The following is a 17014-nucleotide window of genomic DNA, read 5'->3' on the forward strand; positions in this document are numbered from 1 at the left end:
ACATAAGGTCACAAAAAAATCGGAATTACAAAATCTCGCCGTTTTTTTTAAACTGATTATTAATCAAAATTTCAGTAATTATTTCTTACCAAAATTCATATAATCATCAGATCAAAAAGCTGCTAGATCATTTGATGGGGGACTATGTATGTATGTAAAGAAAAACCATGCAAATTATTTGATAGTGAATCACTTGTTTCGGAGTAATCAATCCAGCTATAGCGGCGTAAGGGGAGTCTACGTCATTATAGAAGAAAAAGTATTACTCCAGCAAACATGAAAACTGAAGTTTAAAGAAAAACGCCTTTAAAAGCATAAACTGACGGAGCTCATTGAACTGAGGGAATATATTTTTTAAGTACTTAACTCAAATATTATTCGAGATATCGACCTAAAATTCTTGTATGCTATTTTTAAAGCTATAACCTATGATATGATATGAAAAAAATATCGATTTTTTAAATATTTGACATTAGATGTGCTCTTAATACTCCTATACACCAACAGGATTTTATAAAAAAAAACAAAAACTAATAATGAAAAGAGACAGATTTTAAAAACCAAACAAAAAAAAATACGTGCACGAAAATCATTCCTCTATTTAAATTAGTGCACGTCGTTCTCCCATAATTGGTCTCGTGAAGTCTATTGAGAGGTTCACTTTGAATTGAGCAAGAACCAAATAAACGATATCCTCTTATATACCATATCGATACCTTAAATGTAAAAAAAACATATCATGAAAAAAATCAAAACCTGCTTATGTATAATAACCAATACACTCAGTCCTTTTTTTACGCGATCTCTTTTTACGCTATTTCACTTTAACGCGATTGCTTTTTTTCGTTTTTTGCTTGTTTACATATTTTTACGAGAATAATTTTTGAGTGAGAGTGAGTGTATGGGTATACAGTTTCGGGAATTTCGTTAAAAGACTAAGTTCCTCATTATTGCATCAGCCGTTGATTGTGTTCTGGGGGCCTATTCTGTAACTCGATTCGAAAAACAATTTACTCAAATTCGGATTTTTTATATTCTGTAACTCGATTCTCGGATTTTCAAGCCAATTTTCGAATAAAATATTCGTTAGCGTATTTATTGTACGTATTTTTTCTGGCACAGGGTGGTACGACTTTCGCATAATGATAAAGTAGATCCGAATTTCGAATATAATACATTTTCGAATCGAGTTAGAGAATAGGCCCCCTGATTGGTTTTTTGCATGTCGTCTCTTCAAGAAGTACCGTTTTAGCGGGGCGACAGCGTGGCGTCGCTATCGTCGAGTGTGGTTCGGTGGTAAGCCCAAAATTAAGAAAACGACGTAGAGTCAGTCTTGTTTAGGATCTCAGTCGGAGATGCTAAGTCAATCAGAACATCAATCCATAGTTCTTACTATTGATTCTGATACAAATTTTAGTGATATCAGTGCCGGCCATCAAAATAAGCGGCTAAAAATAATTTCCACTACGGATAATGACAGTGATTAAACAGCATTCAACGGTTTTTTCAATAAATCTACCTATTTTCTATTTTCTTCTCTTTTATATATGGTTTTTGTTTTGTATTTTTTATTTTGTTATGAATGAACAAATCATAAGTCTGAAATTTGAAACTTATTGTATTGTTTTTGAACTTTTTTTGCGCGTATATTTTGTTATGCGCGATATTTTTTATATTCAGAACCAATTTGTTAGTTAATATTGGAAAACTAACCATTTTTACGCGATTTTTTTTACGCGATTAGTGGCAGAACCAATAATCGCGTAAAAAAAGGACTGAGTGTATATAACCATATATAACCAAAACTCAAATTTCGTTCCAATATCAGTCTATGTATTATAACTAATATATAACAATTTTATAACCGAAACTAAATTTTTTCTTATTATATCGTTGTTACTTCGCCTGTAAACTTATGGAAAGTGATGTTAGGATATTTGGCATTTTAGGTGACGATATATATTGGGTAGTCGAAAAAGTTGTTTCGTTTTCTCGGAAAAAAGTGGTCGGCCAAAATGGTACATATTTGTTTATTTATTTAATATTATATCTACATAAAAAAAATAAGTTGAAATTTGACTGAAAAGACGAAAAGACTTTTTCGACTACCTAATATGTACATACATATGTATATGTATATACGGGAGTGACGAATCTTTCGCTGATACCTATTTTTAGAAATAAAATATAAGTATAAAGTAAAAGTTCGGTATTCAAATTTGATAATTTAAAATAGTATTAATTATTTGTGTTAATTTTATAAATACATACATATGTACATTTTCAAAAAAAAAAACTAAAATCAATATGAGAAAGGAAAAATCGTTAATTCTAAGTTCGAAAAGTGCAAAAAATTTAATTTATTTAGAAACATTTGTATCAGATAATACATTTTTTTAACATTTTTTTAAATTAAAATGCTGCTAGATAAACCATTACAACCATTTTTTTAATATACGCCTGACATGTGGCCATTATTAGTAGCAAATAATGGAAACAATTTTTAACAATTGGCAGAAACAAATCAAATTTAAAATATTTTGCTATCAAAACATATCTATTCAACGTAATCTTTGTAACATTAATAAGTGGAATCTAACCGAGTTTAAATGAACACTTGTATGCATATGTATTTATATATTTGTGTAAATATGAAACACCCATATATATGTACTTGTATGTGCGCCCTCATGTCACTTCGATTGAAGTAAGCAGCTGTCCCGAAGCAAGTTCAATTTTTATTTGTCTTGAAACATTGAAAATATTAAAGCAACGCTTTTAAAGCTCGTCGGCGATACGAAAATCCAAAACCACATGAATTTCTATGAACTTGTCTGCATTTTCCTGATACAAACTTATGTAGATGTGTATGTTTTGAAAGTATGTATGTATATGTGGCAGATATGCAGTGCCGCCGTTATAGCCAGCCATTGTGTATTTCCTTTTCGATTTGTGGGCCTATATAACGGCAGCGACAGCAGCAACGGATCAGACCGATTGGGGGTACATGCGTTAAATGGGGGTTGGTGGTGAAATACAGGCAAACAACACACACACACATACAGACGTATATACATACACGTATTTACCAAGGAATTGTAGTAGTATCTATAAGCGACAGTTGCAGGCATGCGCGCTGCCATCTTTGCGCCATGTCTTTTTATTGGAAAAAACTCAACTTACCGACTGACTGACTGTGTGCTTGCCGAACATGAAGATATGTTTGAGTACATAAATAAAATACATACACAAGCATAGCACATACAGACAAGTGCATACACACGCGAGCTTGAGCCTGTGCTTGTTGGTAAATAAATAAATAATTACTAGATACTTAATAGATAGTTGAGAGCGAGCGGCTCTTGGCCTTTGTCGAATTTTGTGCGCACCTATGTACATACTCATGCAAGTGGGTGTGAGATATGTTGAAGTAGCAAAGTATTTTTACATTGTCACTTTAATTAAATTGATTTGTGCAATAAAAGTTGAATTGCTGCTTATGACGCTCGCTTACTCTCCGCGGTTTAATTAAATTTCAACATCCTCAAGTCCAAATACTCTCATTAACTACCGTGCTTTTGGTCACAAACTATTTCTGTAATATATTGTAAATAGCATATATTTACATATTAATTCCTTGGACAGCAATGATTCGGCATACATTTAGTTTCATATATATGTACATACATACAGCGGTGTTTGTCTAACTCAAATAAATTTTCATTCATTGCCTTTCTTGGCTAATTGACCTACATTTTCCATTACCACCTTCATTACATGCCCCGCGCAATGTTGCCACATACATATGTACATAGGCACAAATAAATATGAAGGTTCGTGTTCTTGTGGCCATTTTTCAAACTCTTTAAGCAGCTATAAAATGATAACTATCAATATGCCCGACTTCTGGCAATTAGAGGTGATATTATCATTAGTAAATCCACATATGAAATGACCGAGAGACATGCAAATGCTAATGACAGCTCAACACTAATTTATGTACACGCACACACACACTCACATGCAAAGAATTAAGCGCGCATGTGACTGACTGTATGTCGCAAGATAATGATTTTTATAGCGTTTGCCACATACATATGTAAGCATTTCCAAGCACATTCCGTTGAACAACAATTTTAAGCAAAATATGTGCAAACAAAATTTGTTTAATTGCACATTTTTACCGTTGTTTTTTTTAATAATATGGTATCTAGAGGGAATTAAAAGTTATTGTGCACAAATTCGTTTTGAAAAAATGGCGGATTATGTAGAATTATGAATACACAGTGTGAGTTTGTGACGATTCTAAATTCCTAGAAAGCGATCATCTTTTATACTCTTGAATGCAAATATATGTATTTCGGATATGTACGTATCTTTATTAAGTCTTAATCAACAGCTTCTGAATTTAAAAATTAATAAAGTCAAGAACAAGTAAGGAAGAGCTACGTTCGGGTATAACCGAGCATTTTACTATCTTGCAAATTGCAAAGATTAAAGCCGGCGTAATACTTTCATGCTTGTTAGTTATATGGGGTTTAAGGCGAGTTCCCTTCCGATTTTATTCATTCTAAGCACAAATGTGCACCGTTATAGGAAAAGAACACATCTGGAATTTATAAGGATAACTCACATATTGGCTGATATATGCTGTATAAAGTCACCGGGAAGTTCGAAAATTTTTATAGGTATATGGAGGCTACAGGAAGTATTTGCCTCATTCAACCCATTTGTAGCACACAGACATACTACCATCCGAGAAGGATTATCTCTGAATATCAATAACAAATCTCACACTTTGACCAATATTTCGGCAAAAAGTCAACTATATATACTGGGTCCACATATTCAGCATCCAGAGGCTTGTACAGTTTTGTTTCGATTTTCTCAATTTTTAGTCATAAGGTGGCATACCTCAAACACACTATTCGTGCACAGTTTTATCCTGATATATTAATTTATTCTTGATTTGTTTACTGGAGCGTGAAAGCTTCAAATGGAATTGAAAATTGTGTTATATGGGAAGTAGGCGTGGCTATAGTCCAATTTTTCTCATATATGCAATGTAACATAAGAATGTCAGAGGAATGTCACGTACGACATTTAGTTGAAATCGGTCAGGCGGATCTCGGGATATGTGATTTCACTTAAAAAAGTGGCCGGTGCCACGGCCATCGTCCAATTCTAAACCGGCCCACTAAATACTTCTCATACCATTTCGAGGGTAAAATTGTCTCTGGCGTATTAAGTTATAAATTTATTGCAGTTTTGAACAGTACCGTTATATGGGAAGAGAGCGGGGTTATCCTTCGATTTCATCGATTTTCACACTGTCGATAGGAGTTCTTATAATATTTGAGTCGGGTATATTTGGTTGTTGTAGCTTTGGTGGTTTAGATGATATGTACATTAAACTTATTGCAGAATGGGGCCACGCCCACTTTTTCGAAATTTTTTGCCCACAAGTGCCCTTTGCTGCTGCGATCCCCTGTTTTGTATCTTAATTTACTGTTTACTTATGGCACTTTATGACAGTGGTGCGATTACGCCCATCAAAGAACTCGTACTCTTTTTTTGCCAAGGAACGAGCATTAAGATAACTCAATTTTTACTCAAGTTACAGTTTGCATGGACGAACGGGTCAAATTTCCACTCTTTGGTGAAGATTTGCCTTCGAATAAAAAAGCTTTCCATACGGGGACTTAAGTGTGATACTTCAGGTTATATGCCTGTCATATACTATAGTAATCCGATAACGAAACTGCTTTCTTGGAGGGAAAATCGATATCTCGTAAACTGAGGAATTAGTTCGCATATACATTCCATCCAACAAGCCAAGGTGAAATTGTGTTGGAAAAAATGTTCTCAAAAAACATTAGTGAAGCTAATTCCAATAAGTTGTTGTTTAGAAAAGAAAGCTCCCGCAGACTCAAGGAATATTAATTTATCATGGTAACATATAGTTTATAGGTAGAGAAAGCAACCATATTTACACGGAGAGCCAGGCGGCATTGCTTGTCTTCGATTAATTCCGAAGACGCCAAGGACTAATTCCAATGTTGAAAGTAATTGAAGGAAGATCTTAAGCTCAGTGGTCACTCGACTTGCCCATAATTTAGGTACCCGGACACAGGAACATTTTCGGCAACGAAAAGGCAGACAAGTTGGCAAAACTAGGAGCCTCTTTAGACGATCCGAGGCGGAGTTAATACCATGCCTGCTGGGAACGATCAAAAGAGAGCTTTAAATGCATTTTTAACAAACAGCTCAGAGTAGATGGGCGTCAATAACAAGCTGCAAGATAGCAAAACAGATATGGGCGAAGTATGACAGGAATAGATACAAGGACTTATTAAATAAGTCCAAGCACTAGCGTTTTGGAAGTCATGCGCCGAAAATGGGCTTGACTTACAACAATATTGCTGCAGGTTGTTGCAGCTACAAGCTTGAAGGAAATACGGAATCTGTCTTCCAAACGGAATTCAGTCACCAAACCTTCAATGGCTATCCGTAAAAAGTGTAACGGATATTTGTGGATCCATTGAGAGCACCAAATGGCTTAAGTGCCAATATGAAACGGAATAGTTAGCTTATAAGATCCTACGATAGTGCACCAAAATGGCGCATACAGCGCTTATTGGGACCATGCACTTCAACATACCTATCTCTCCATTCTCTTTTTAACGACCAGAGTAGATACTAGTAGACCGTTTTAAGTTTTATGTATGTCGCTTGTACTTTCGAAGATATCCAGAAGGATACATTATCTTCGATCGATATTAGTTACAATTGAAAAAAAAAATCCAAGGAAGCGAAATTTTTTAGTTGACTTTGCATAGGTGCGAAGAATTTAAAATTATCATTTCCAGAGATTTTATGCAATTTAGAATATATAATTTCATCTTCAAATTGAAGGCAATTTTTAAATGCATAGAATTTTTAATATCAACAATATTTTTCCGAAACTTTTAACTCTTTTTAATATGCACATGAATATATACGCATATATGTATGTACATATGCAATGAAATATAGTATGTAGTGAACTTCAAGGCTGCTGACAAGAGTTTTAGTGAGACTTAACTATCTGGCAACTTACTCGTCTCGTTACATTGTTGACAGAAGCGAAGAGAGAAATTAAAATTTCAACAATCAAATCAACGCATTTCCAACATTTTCATGTCAGTGAAGCGCCTCTCAATGTCGGAGCAGGAGATGCGAACATAATACACACCCATGAGCGCTTCTATGCAGAGGTGCAAGGCACAGCCAACTGAGTTGAGTCAGGAAGAAGCGTAAATTTTTAAACTGACTTTTCTGTATATTTAAATCAAAATGAAGGGGAGTACAAAATGAAGGCAAAAAGGTAGTGTACTCGCCGAACGGGGCTTCTATGATACTTGTTAGTATGTAAGTATGTATGTACGTTGTGAGGTTTTTTCGTTTCTTACATTTATTGTTGCTGTACCAGTCACATAAAGAGCCAATTACTAGCACGGTAAAGCTGGTGCTTGGCATCATGGGCTCGCATTTAGTTCTAGCAGCAGCGACAGCACCCACGTCGGCATGCTTTCACACATACATAATACATTCGGCCAACTAAGGGGGGCTAAGTTGAGCTAGGGCACAATCTTGTAGTAATTTTCTAATGGAATATTTAATTTTAACCCGACTAATGGCGGCGCATAAGCATGCACACGACGTCATATATCACGCGTCGGTATGTGTATGCACAAAATATGAATTTCTGCTTGCCGAAACACAGTGAACATTTAAGTGAAATAAAGCTAATGAAAGAGGTTCCTCAAATTTTGCTACTTCCTGGTTGTATAATGCAACATCTCAGGGCGTTTTAAAGGATATTCATATGTTTATGATATAGGAAATAATATTGGAATTCAAAAATAATGTGTCTTTATGAAGATTGTTTTGTGAACGTTGGTATAATATATTTTAAGGGTTTATCGCTTTTAATTCTAAGAAGTGTAAATATTATAAGTTGTTAGATAAGGTTGATAAATAATATATACACAAAAGCATTACAAATGCAAGTATATTATACTTTTATGTAATAGCATATGACATAGCTGTGACTCATTGTAGAAAACGACTTCCTCCCAGGAAGATCTTTTTTTACCAAGCACAATATGAAGTCCTCCTTCATTCATAGTTTGCTGAATAGTTCTTGGATTTTTTATTAATGTTACGAAGATTGTTTCGAAAGCAGGTTTCTATGGAGAAAGTGAATATGGATACTCCAAAAAAACTCACAAGAGAAAAAATAGTAAATAGTATAAACACATACTAATATTCGAAGTTCCAAATTTTCTTAGTGCCGGTTTTTAGCTTAACTGGATGACAGCTTTGATGGACAGAACCTTCCTTTAATGGTTAAATAGCGCTCTGTTTCAAAGAAATATTATATGCGGATGTTTAAATGCTCCTTTTTAACCACTTTTTAATGTATGTAATATGCGTATATGAATGCAAAGTCTAACCTCCGTCTATGCTTATAGATTTTACAGCCGTTATTTCATATTCTGGTTAGAAAGTAACCAAAACTCCTTCTTCGGTAAAGTTTACGAACTTGACTGACAGATTGTTTTATCCAGCTATTGAGACAACCATGTTTCAACGTGTTGCCGATAAATTTCTGGTTAAACAGACATTAAGCAAACATGCCTTGATGTGTTATACCAATCTAGAACCCTCAAAATTTGCTTAACTTTGACAATTATTACTGTGAGTTACAGAAACTGAATCGAATTTCTTTCTTTTAGGCTGATATTTCGATTTTAAATGGCGGTTACACGGGAACAAATGTTAAAATAACAAAAATGAAAGGAACTTTCGTATTAATACCTTTTTCAAATAACCTTAAAATTTATGTGAAATATTTAAATATTCAAGTTTTTGGGATTTAATTTTCACATAGTTAAAAAATATTATTTCAGAGAATTTTATGTAAACATTTTTTAATGTCTTATGTACATATATTTACAATATTAAGGAGGAAACCTAATTTCGAATTGAAATAGAAAAAACGCTAATTTTTAATCAAAACAAATACAAAGTATTAGATTTTCTCACAAGATTTTTATGTTCGCACAAAGCTTTATGTTTTTGGAAGTCTCAACTTACTGATGGTATAAAAACCCGAGGTAAATTTATTTAGAAAAAGCAAAACAGTCCCACCAATAATTCAAAACTGATTTGCTGTATTTCATCCACCTATTACATTTTTCATAGCACCAGCTGTTTAGTGCTTAGTGTTTCAGCTTTCTAAATCACACTTTCTAATTGAATAAAAGCCTTCGAGTTTACCTTCCAGTTTTAAATAAATTAAATATTATTGAATGCTGCAAGCCCTATTCAAGGAAGTAAGGCCAATTAGCTAATGTATTATAATTATCAGGAACTAAATTTTCTTCATTTAATGTATATTTCCATTTGTGTCGTAATTTTCATAATGTATAATGTTAACTAATTGAATAACGCTTATTGGGTAATCATTATAGTTAATTTTGTATAACATCACAACAACAAGAAAGAAACGGCGGGCACACAAAAGCAAAGTGTTTATAGCGCTTTTCAGCTGGGGGTAGAGCGTGTGCGGCAACTACAAAAGATGCACGAATCCGGAAGGTAGGCATAGTGGAAAACACACCAGCGCCAACCATAAAGCTGGCTCATAGTACCCAGCTCTCCACACGAAAACCGTATTGTTGTTGTTATGCATAATATTCAGCAGCCTTGTAAAAAGGTTGAGCTGTGCGCTGGTTGGCCTGCTGGTTTGTGAGTTGGTGGGTGGGCTGGCAGTGCTAGCTGGTTAAAAGTGGTGGGCAAATAAGGAGCGTGGGGGCGCTGCAGCATACAGAGCATTTCATTATAATAATAATACTTTGTAATTAGGTTTTCGAAAGTTAATTAAAATTCGGTTATGAAAGCGGAAACTTGCTCATGAACGCTTCCGGAAACAGGAAAGCGAAAAACGCAAACGCCAAACGCCGAACGCCGAACGCCAAGCGCTCGTGCTGCTGTTATGGAGGCAGAAGGGCGGATCAAACTGCCGACAACAAATAACCGTGCAACCCGCCAACGGATTGAGGCCGGGGCAGAAGGATTTGCGCACAGATACAAGCACACAAGCGACGAGCGGGTGTGTTGGGCGAAAAGGATATTAACAACAGTGAGCGGAATGAATCTTTCTGTTTTTGTGTGCAACTTCCTTCAGTTTAAACGGCGCGGTACTGAAGCGCTACTGGGTAGCGAAGTAGCGGAAGCAGCGACGGAGGCTACTTTGTGCCGAGGAAAAATTTTTGTGTAAACATTTCAGTTAAATTAAAAAATACATATTATATTTTAATGAGGAAAAGTGGGAACCGTGCGCGTCCGCTGGCTGCTTGGTATTTCTCCCGCTTCTAAATAATATGCGCTCCGTAAGCTCGTAGGTACGTGTACCCACTTACCCGTTGGTGTATTTATATGTAGAGACCAAATACATTACCCGGTGCTAAATGAGTAAATGAACGTGCCGAGGCGAGGGTAACGAACGTTGCGGACTGTTGGTCGCTGTTTCGCTTTCACCAGTTGGCGGTTGCGCTTGGTGTGGCGGAGGTGGGGTGGCAACGAACGACGAACCGACCGACCGACCGAAACAACGAATGGATAATTAAAATGATGACTTGGATATAAATTCTCGTTATCTCTGACCAACAGCCAGCGCTGCGCCATTGCTATAACGCACTGCTTGCTGCTGTTGCCATTGTTGTTGCTGTCGCCATTGCGGCTGTCATTCTGCATTGACGTGGATGGCAGCGTGGATGGTTGTTGCCGCTGTCGTGGATGTCACATTGACAGCGAAACTCACTTGTCGCCATCGTTTGATGACCGGAGCGTGATGTGGCCACTGTTGAACTGTTGTTGCTGCTGCTGCCAAGCGCATTAAGTCAAATGCGCACTGCTTGGCCAGCAGATCGATGTGGAGTGGCGACGGTGACGGCGGCGAGGGAAAGTGCGTCACATTGCTGATATTCGAGTACTTGCAAAATAACGGTTTATAACTTGTAGCTCGCCATCTGCACGCGCAGCGCGCTTGTAAAATGATGAGCGCTCCGCTTTATTGGCGATGCCACGCGTAATGGGTCCATTGGCCTCCATTATTGCCAACGTATTGTTGTTGTTGTTGCTGTTGTTGTCGTGCTGGCTGTGGTTTTGTTATGCTCAGGCAGCTAACTGCCATAAAATTATTGATGAGTCCGATGCATGTGTGCGTGGCTGCATGTCGTGCCGTGAAAGCGTATGCACACACACCCACACACACATATTTACATACATGCACATGTATGTTTGTATGAGTTGTATGTGCGGTTTTGAAGGACGCATGAGATGTGCTCTATCAACACGGAGCCAAACCAAACGTCGCAATGACACTGCGCTGCGGCGCTCCGTTCTAAGCACTGCTGTCCTTTTATGCGTGACTCTTGGTGGCAGTTTTGGATTAAAATTGAACAACATACCGACCAACCCGACCTTGTTGGATCTGGATCTACATGCACCCACACACACACACACACAAGCACGGCAACAAAGTTAGCGGGTGAATGTACTAATGTTCGATATGACAAAAGGACATTGACGGTCGTCCAATCCTGCGTAATTTTGCTGCTGATAATAGCGCTTTGTTATTGTTGTTGTATAAAGTAGCTTAGCTGGATTTAAATTTATTGCAAATTCGAGTCAAATTTTCCATAACCAAATGCCCGCAAGGGAATTTAAACTTCAGGCAAGTAAGAACAAGAATAAGCGTCAACTTTGGTTACTCAGCAGCTTTAGAAACCAGTGGTCCGTTTTGAGCACTTTTATCGGCGGTTATACTGTCATCTTTGGTTTTAATCCATGCCAAATTTCGTGAAGCGTTTTTTTCAATACAAAACGTTTTCCATACGAGAACTGGATTTAGATCGATCTGTTTGCATTGGAGCCATGTCTTATAGTGGCCCGATATTGACGGTTTCCAACAATTAGTAGATTCTGGGAGAGAAAAGAATCTGCGCAACATTTCAGATCGATATCTCACAAATGAGGGCCTAGTTCGCTTATCTATAGACAGACATAGCTTAGCTCGTCAAGTTGATTATATATGTAGGTATCTACAAGTTTATGAGGTTTCGGACGTTTCTTTCTGGGTGTTTCAAATCGGATATATCCGGTTCAGGCTATAAAAAGTTTGGCAATAATGTAACTAAGAAATGTACGGTATCCAGTACCTTTAATTTTTGTAAAGAATATGAATCTAACTTCTTAATTATATTAAAAACATGTGATAAAACTCCCGCGCCGTTCTTTTTTCGGGTTGTTGAAGATATTAATGCTTGGACAGACTTAAGATATTAGATTAATTGTAGCGCCTGATATTAAATTTGCTTAAAAGTCACTCACAGCTCTTAAATAAATCTTATTTCGGAGATGTTTGGGATGCCTTTGTATGAATTGCAATAGTATCACAAAAACGACAAAAGTTTTGAAAACAAATGGGGCACGGAGAGGTCCTTCCCGATCCTGACGGAGCTTGTGGTTTTGCTCAACGTCAGTTTACACAGACGTATTAGTTTTGTGGGGATATCAGATTCAAAAGCTGCGACAGGATCGAGAAGGATCTTTCCGTGCCGTTGATACCAAACGAGGTTTCAGACAAGCCGACTATCTATAAAGCGACTTCTGTAATCTTTAATTTTAATCTGCAGAATAGAGGAGTACAATCTTCTCCTATAGTGTACAGCTGCTGGCGTACGCCGATATCATTGGCCATATCATCCGTACCGTTAGTTCTGCTTTCTCCAGGTTGGTCAAAACGTGAAGCAAAAGGGTCTGTTAGTGACCGAGGGCCGGGCGAAATATCTCCTATCATCAAACAAACAGTCGTTGCACTCGCTAATTGGCTCCCACGTCAATGTTGACAGTCAGAACTTCGAAGTCGTAGATAATGTCGTCTATATTGGAACGAGAATCAACAACAACAATGTCAGCATATCCAACGCAGAATAACTCTTGCCAACAGTTGCAACTTCGGGGTGAGTAGGCAATTGAGAAGTAAAACCTTCTCTCGACGAACAAAGTGATCTATTAGTCACTCATTATTCCCGTCCTGCTATATGGTGTAGAGGCATGGACGATGACAACATCTGATGAGTCGACGTTGCGAGTTTTCGAGAGAAAGATTCTGAAGAGTCTGAATGGATAAAATTACTCCATCTCTGAGAGTATTCGACGCAGTACCTTCCGGGCGAAGTAAAGGGAGAGGAAAACCTCCACTCTGCTGATAAGACCAGGTGGAGAAAGACCTGGCTATACTTGGAATCTCCAATTTGCGCCAAACACTACTGTTGTAAACTCGGCTATAACCGCTTAAGCAATTTCCACGCCAATAAAAAAGAAGAAGTTCCAGAGTTGCTAAGATATGAATTAGATCAGATCAGAACGATCAGATTCAAGTGCTTATATGAAGAGCATTTTCATTTGAGTTTTTCACGAAATTGGGTATAGGTTATTGTCAAAGGCGGTGGTGAAATCAACGAAGAAATTGTACAGTTCGTATCACTATAGCATAAAGCTGCCAAACAAACTAATTCCTGTTCACCCAACCTCTACAAAAATTTCCTAACGGGTGCATGATCGGCTCAAACAAACGTTCGAAGAATACATGCAATCCGAAGATTTCACACACCTTAAGCGCTAGCAATATTTCCTCGACACTATACGGTTGTGGAAATGGTCGTTGTGGCAAGTTGCAAGTAATTACAGCGAAATCCCTGTTGATTATTTCAGCTACGGTCGAACTTTGTGCCGCTGTGAAGTGGCTGCTAAATCCCGAATTTAATCTGCAGAACCTTACGGTTATTTGTGTTGTGTTAAAATGCAGACACGTGACCGACGCATGTGGCACGCAGCATCACAACAATATGGAGGAGGGGGCGGCTTGCTGCAAGTGCATAAATCAAAACACTACAAATTGTAGCTGAGCCAAGAGCGATTGCAAGGATTTTCGTGAAATGATCTTAAAGTGGCGCACAAAGGGCACACACACACACACACATGCTATGATGTCGGGCAACGGTTCCCACACTCTTGAGCCCACAGCCACTCAGCAACCAACCAACTCGTGACCATTTGAACGGCAATTGTGCTGTTGTTGTCTGCTGATGAGCTATTATATGTGTGTAACGGTTCGTATCTCATAGCTGCGCAACATTTATTGTTTGCTTTTGTCTAATGCGAAAAATACAAAACGAAAAGAGTTCGAATATGACAGCATTGAATAAATTTAATTTAATCATATTTCATCAACACCCGTACCCCGCTGTCGTGTATCAGTCGCCAACGCCTGCTTACGTTTGTATGTATTTGTTCTGGTTCTTGTTGCTTGTGGCGTGTCATCATCAACGTATCGCCGCATTGCTATCCTCGTAGATACTTTGACAAACGCATTAATCACGTTCGACGTTTCACCAGAGGGAAAGGCACAGGCAGAAGGGCGAACTGGCAACCTGGTGGAGCAAAAGCAGATATATATATACACACATATATGTATATAATAGTATTGGTGGTATGCATCAACGACCAGCTTGGCTAAGCTTCGCGAGTGGTCCGTAATGGTGGCTGGCAGCGGCGGTGAGGCAGAGGTTGATGGGGAGTTTTTGGCAAATTGAAAGGGTGTGACAATGACTGATGTGCTTGATGATGTCTTGTGTCGCCTTATCGATTGGCGAACACTAAAACTGTTTCGCACACACCAAACTAGTAGCTACATGTGGCCTAATGCCAGCAAAATACGCACAAACACGCCTTTATCGTAGCCTAACATTCGATTGGATGGAATTTTATATCCATCTGTATATATGTATGTAACCTATACATATGTATGTGTGTTTTGTAGGCTTAGTGTTAATATCCAAATTATCCCATATATCAAAAAAAAAACGAAAGTACATATATATACCATATATATATAACATATGTCCAGAGCTTTATGGGCATGTGCATGCGTCTAAAGGTATCAATTGTAAAATTTTATTTTATTTCTTTCTCTTTTTTTGTAATTTTGGGGTGTAACATCTAAGTTTCGGAGGGCACTTATGTTTTCAGTAGATAGTGCTTCTGACCACTCTATATATAATAGGATATTTATGCTGTAATCTTTCTTTTGCTCTGAAAAGACCTGTGCATATCAAGTAATGACAGCTTACGAATTTGAAATGGTTGTATCATTGACTACTTGACTTTAAGTGGTACACCTAAAATAATTCTAACATATCAATTGCTTGAAAAAACTAATGTTTATATTATACATATTTTAAAAATATATTATACATATTCTAAAAATATACAGTCAAGTTTTTGAAGATGAAAATAAATATTTAACCGAGGTCTGCCACTGCAGCAGCGATTCTGGCCGTCTCCTTGGATGAATCGTAAAATTCAATTTTTACTAGAAGATAATGTCGAAATTGACAAAATGGTGACATTAAAAAAACTTTGAACTTTTCCTAAATCTTGTTCGTTTTTGATCTGCTCGATTTTTGAACAGAAAAAATGGTAAGTTGTCGTATGGATAACTACAGATATTCAGAACATGCAATAAGTAAGGGATGAAAACTATTCAGTTGTCCAGATAGCAAAGTTTGCGAGATTAACATATCAAGCAACGATCATCCGTCTAATCGGAAATGAAGACAAAATACCGTCGCTTAGCGCACGTTGATGTCAATCGACAAGTAAACGCGTTGGATAACTGTCGAGTCGATTAACAGCATCGACACCACAATCCAAACCTTTTTGTTTCTTTGAGATGTGCTTTTATTGTTATTTATAAAACTTCGGTTGTGTTCCGATTTCGTAGACCCGACTATCGTCAGAACGTTTGTGTAGTATTGTCTTGTGTGGGGATATCCTGTGTGGTGTCATTGTGAGTGATATCCAACGCGTGGTGTATTGTGTTAGCGTAAGCAGAGTGATGTCTATATTTAGTGATACTATTTACTACGAGAGAGACGCTAATGCTCATTTGAGCACAATTAATTTATGAGAGAAATCCAAAAATCATCACTAAAATGTTGTAAATCTGCGTTAAAGAAATGCGCCACTTCGAAGCCAACCGCTGCCTCGTAGCAAGTTCATACACAGGGAAGGTGGGAAACATGTATGATCGTTTGAGTGAAACAGTTCTAAGTACACTGCAAGGATGAAATGAGAAAGATGAGGACAACGAAGTACTGACGCATTGCCAATCTGATAATATCTCCTTAAAGATGACAAGCTCATTCGCTTTGCAGTTTCAAGCGATTCCACTTTGACCTAGCATCCAAACATCGAGCTTAAGACCAGTATTGTAGCTCTGCTGGAGTCTGGAAGTCTAAAGTTAGAGTTGATGGAGAGGCCCTTCTCATTTCCTTTTAAGCTTCGATTAGTTCGCGAGAAAGTTCATTTCACCTTTACTCCAGCAGCTCCCTTGGTCAACAGTTGTTTTATAAGTTGTTCAATTCGCTACTCTTCAGAGCATGGTGAATTGCAGAATATCTTTGTCGTTCCAATTATATATATATATATATTAGGGTGTGTCATTCTGAGGCAACCTTTTTTTTTCAACTGAAAAACAGGCTAAAAACTTTCGAAAATGTGAAAAAGAAAGTCACTCAAAAGATGAGCTCTTAATATTGATATTAAGAGGTGCCTATTTCAAATTTTCTGTTTTCCATATAAATTACATGAAAAAAAATCATTTTTTTGTGGTGGTTATTGTGCGGAGGTTATTCTATGTGCACGCGATGGCTGCCAGTAGGGATGGTAAACTGGAATCCGATTCTTCTGGAAAATCGAGTTTTCTCGTAAAATAATCGATTTTTAGGAATCGATCTTCAGTAGTGGAAGTCGATTAAGAATCGATTCTTGACAAATTCTTCTCAATAAAAAGATCTTTGTATACCCTTTTCTGGTTTAACAAGTACATCTGGGAAGG

The sequence above is a fragment of the Bactrocera neohumeralis genome, chromosome 2 (assembly GCF_024586455.1).
Source record: "Bactrocera neohumeralis isolate Rockhampton chromosome 2, APGP_CSIRO_Bneo_wtdbg2-racon-allhic-juicebox.fasta_v2, whole genome shotgun sequence".
In the NCBI taxonomy this organism is placed as follows: Eukaryota; Metazoa; Arthropoda; class Insecta; order Diptera; family Tephritidae; genus Bactrocera; species Bactrocera neohumeralis.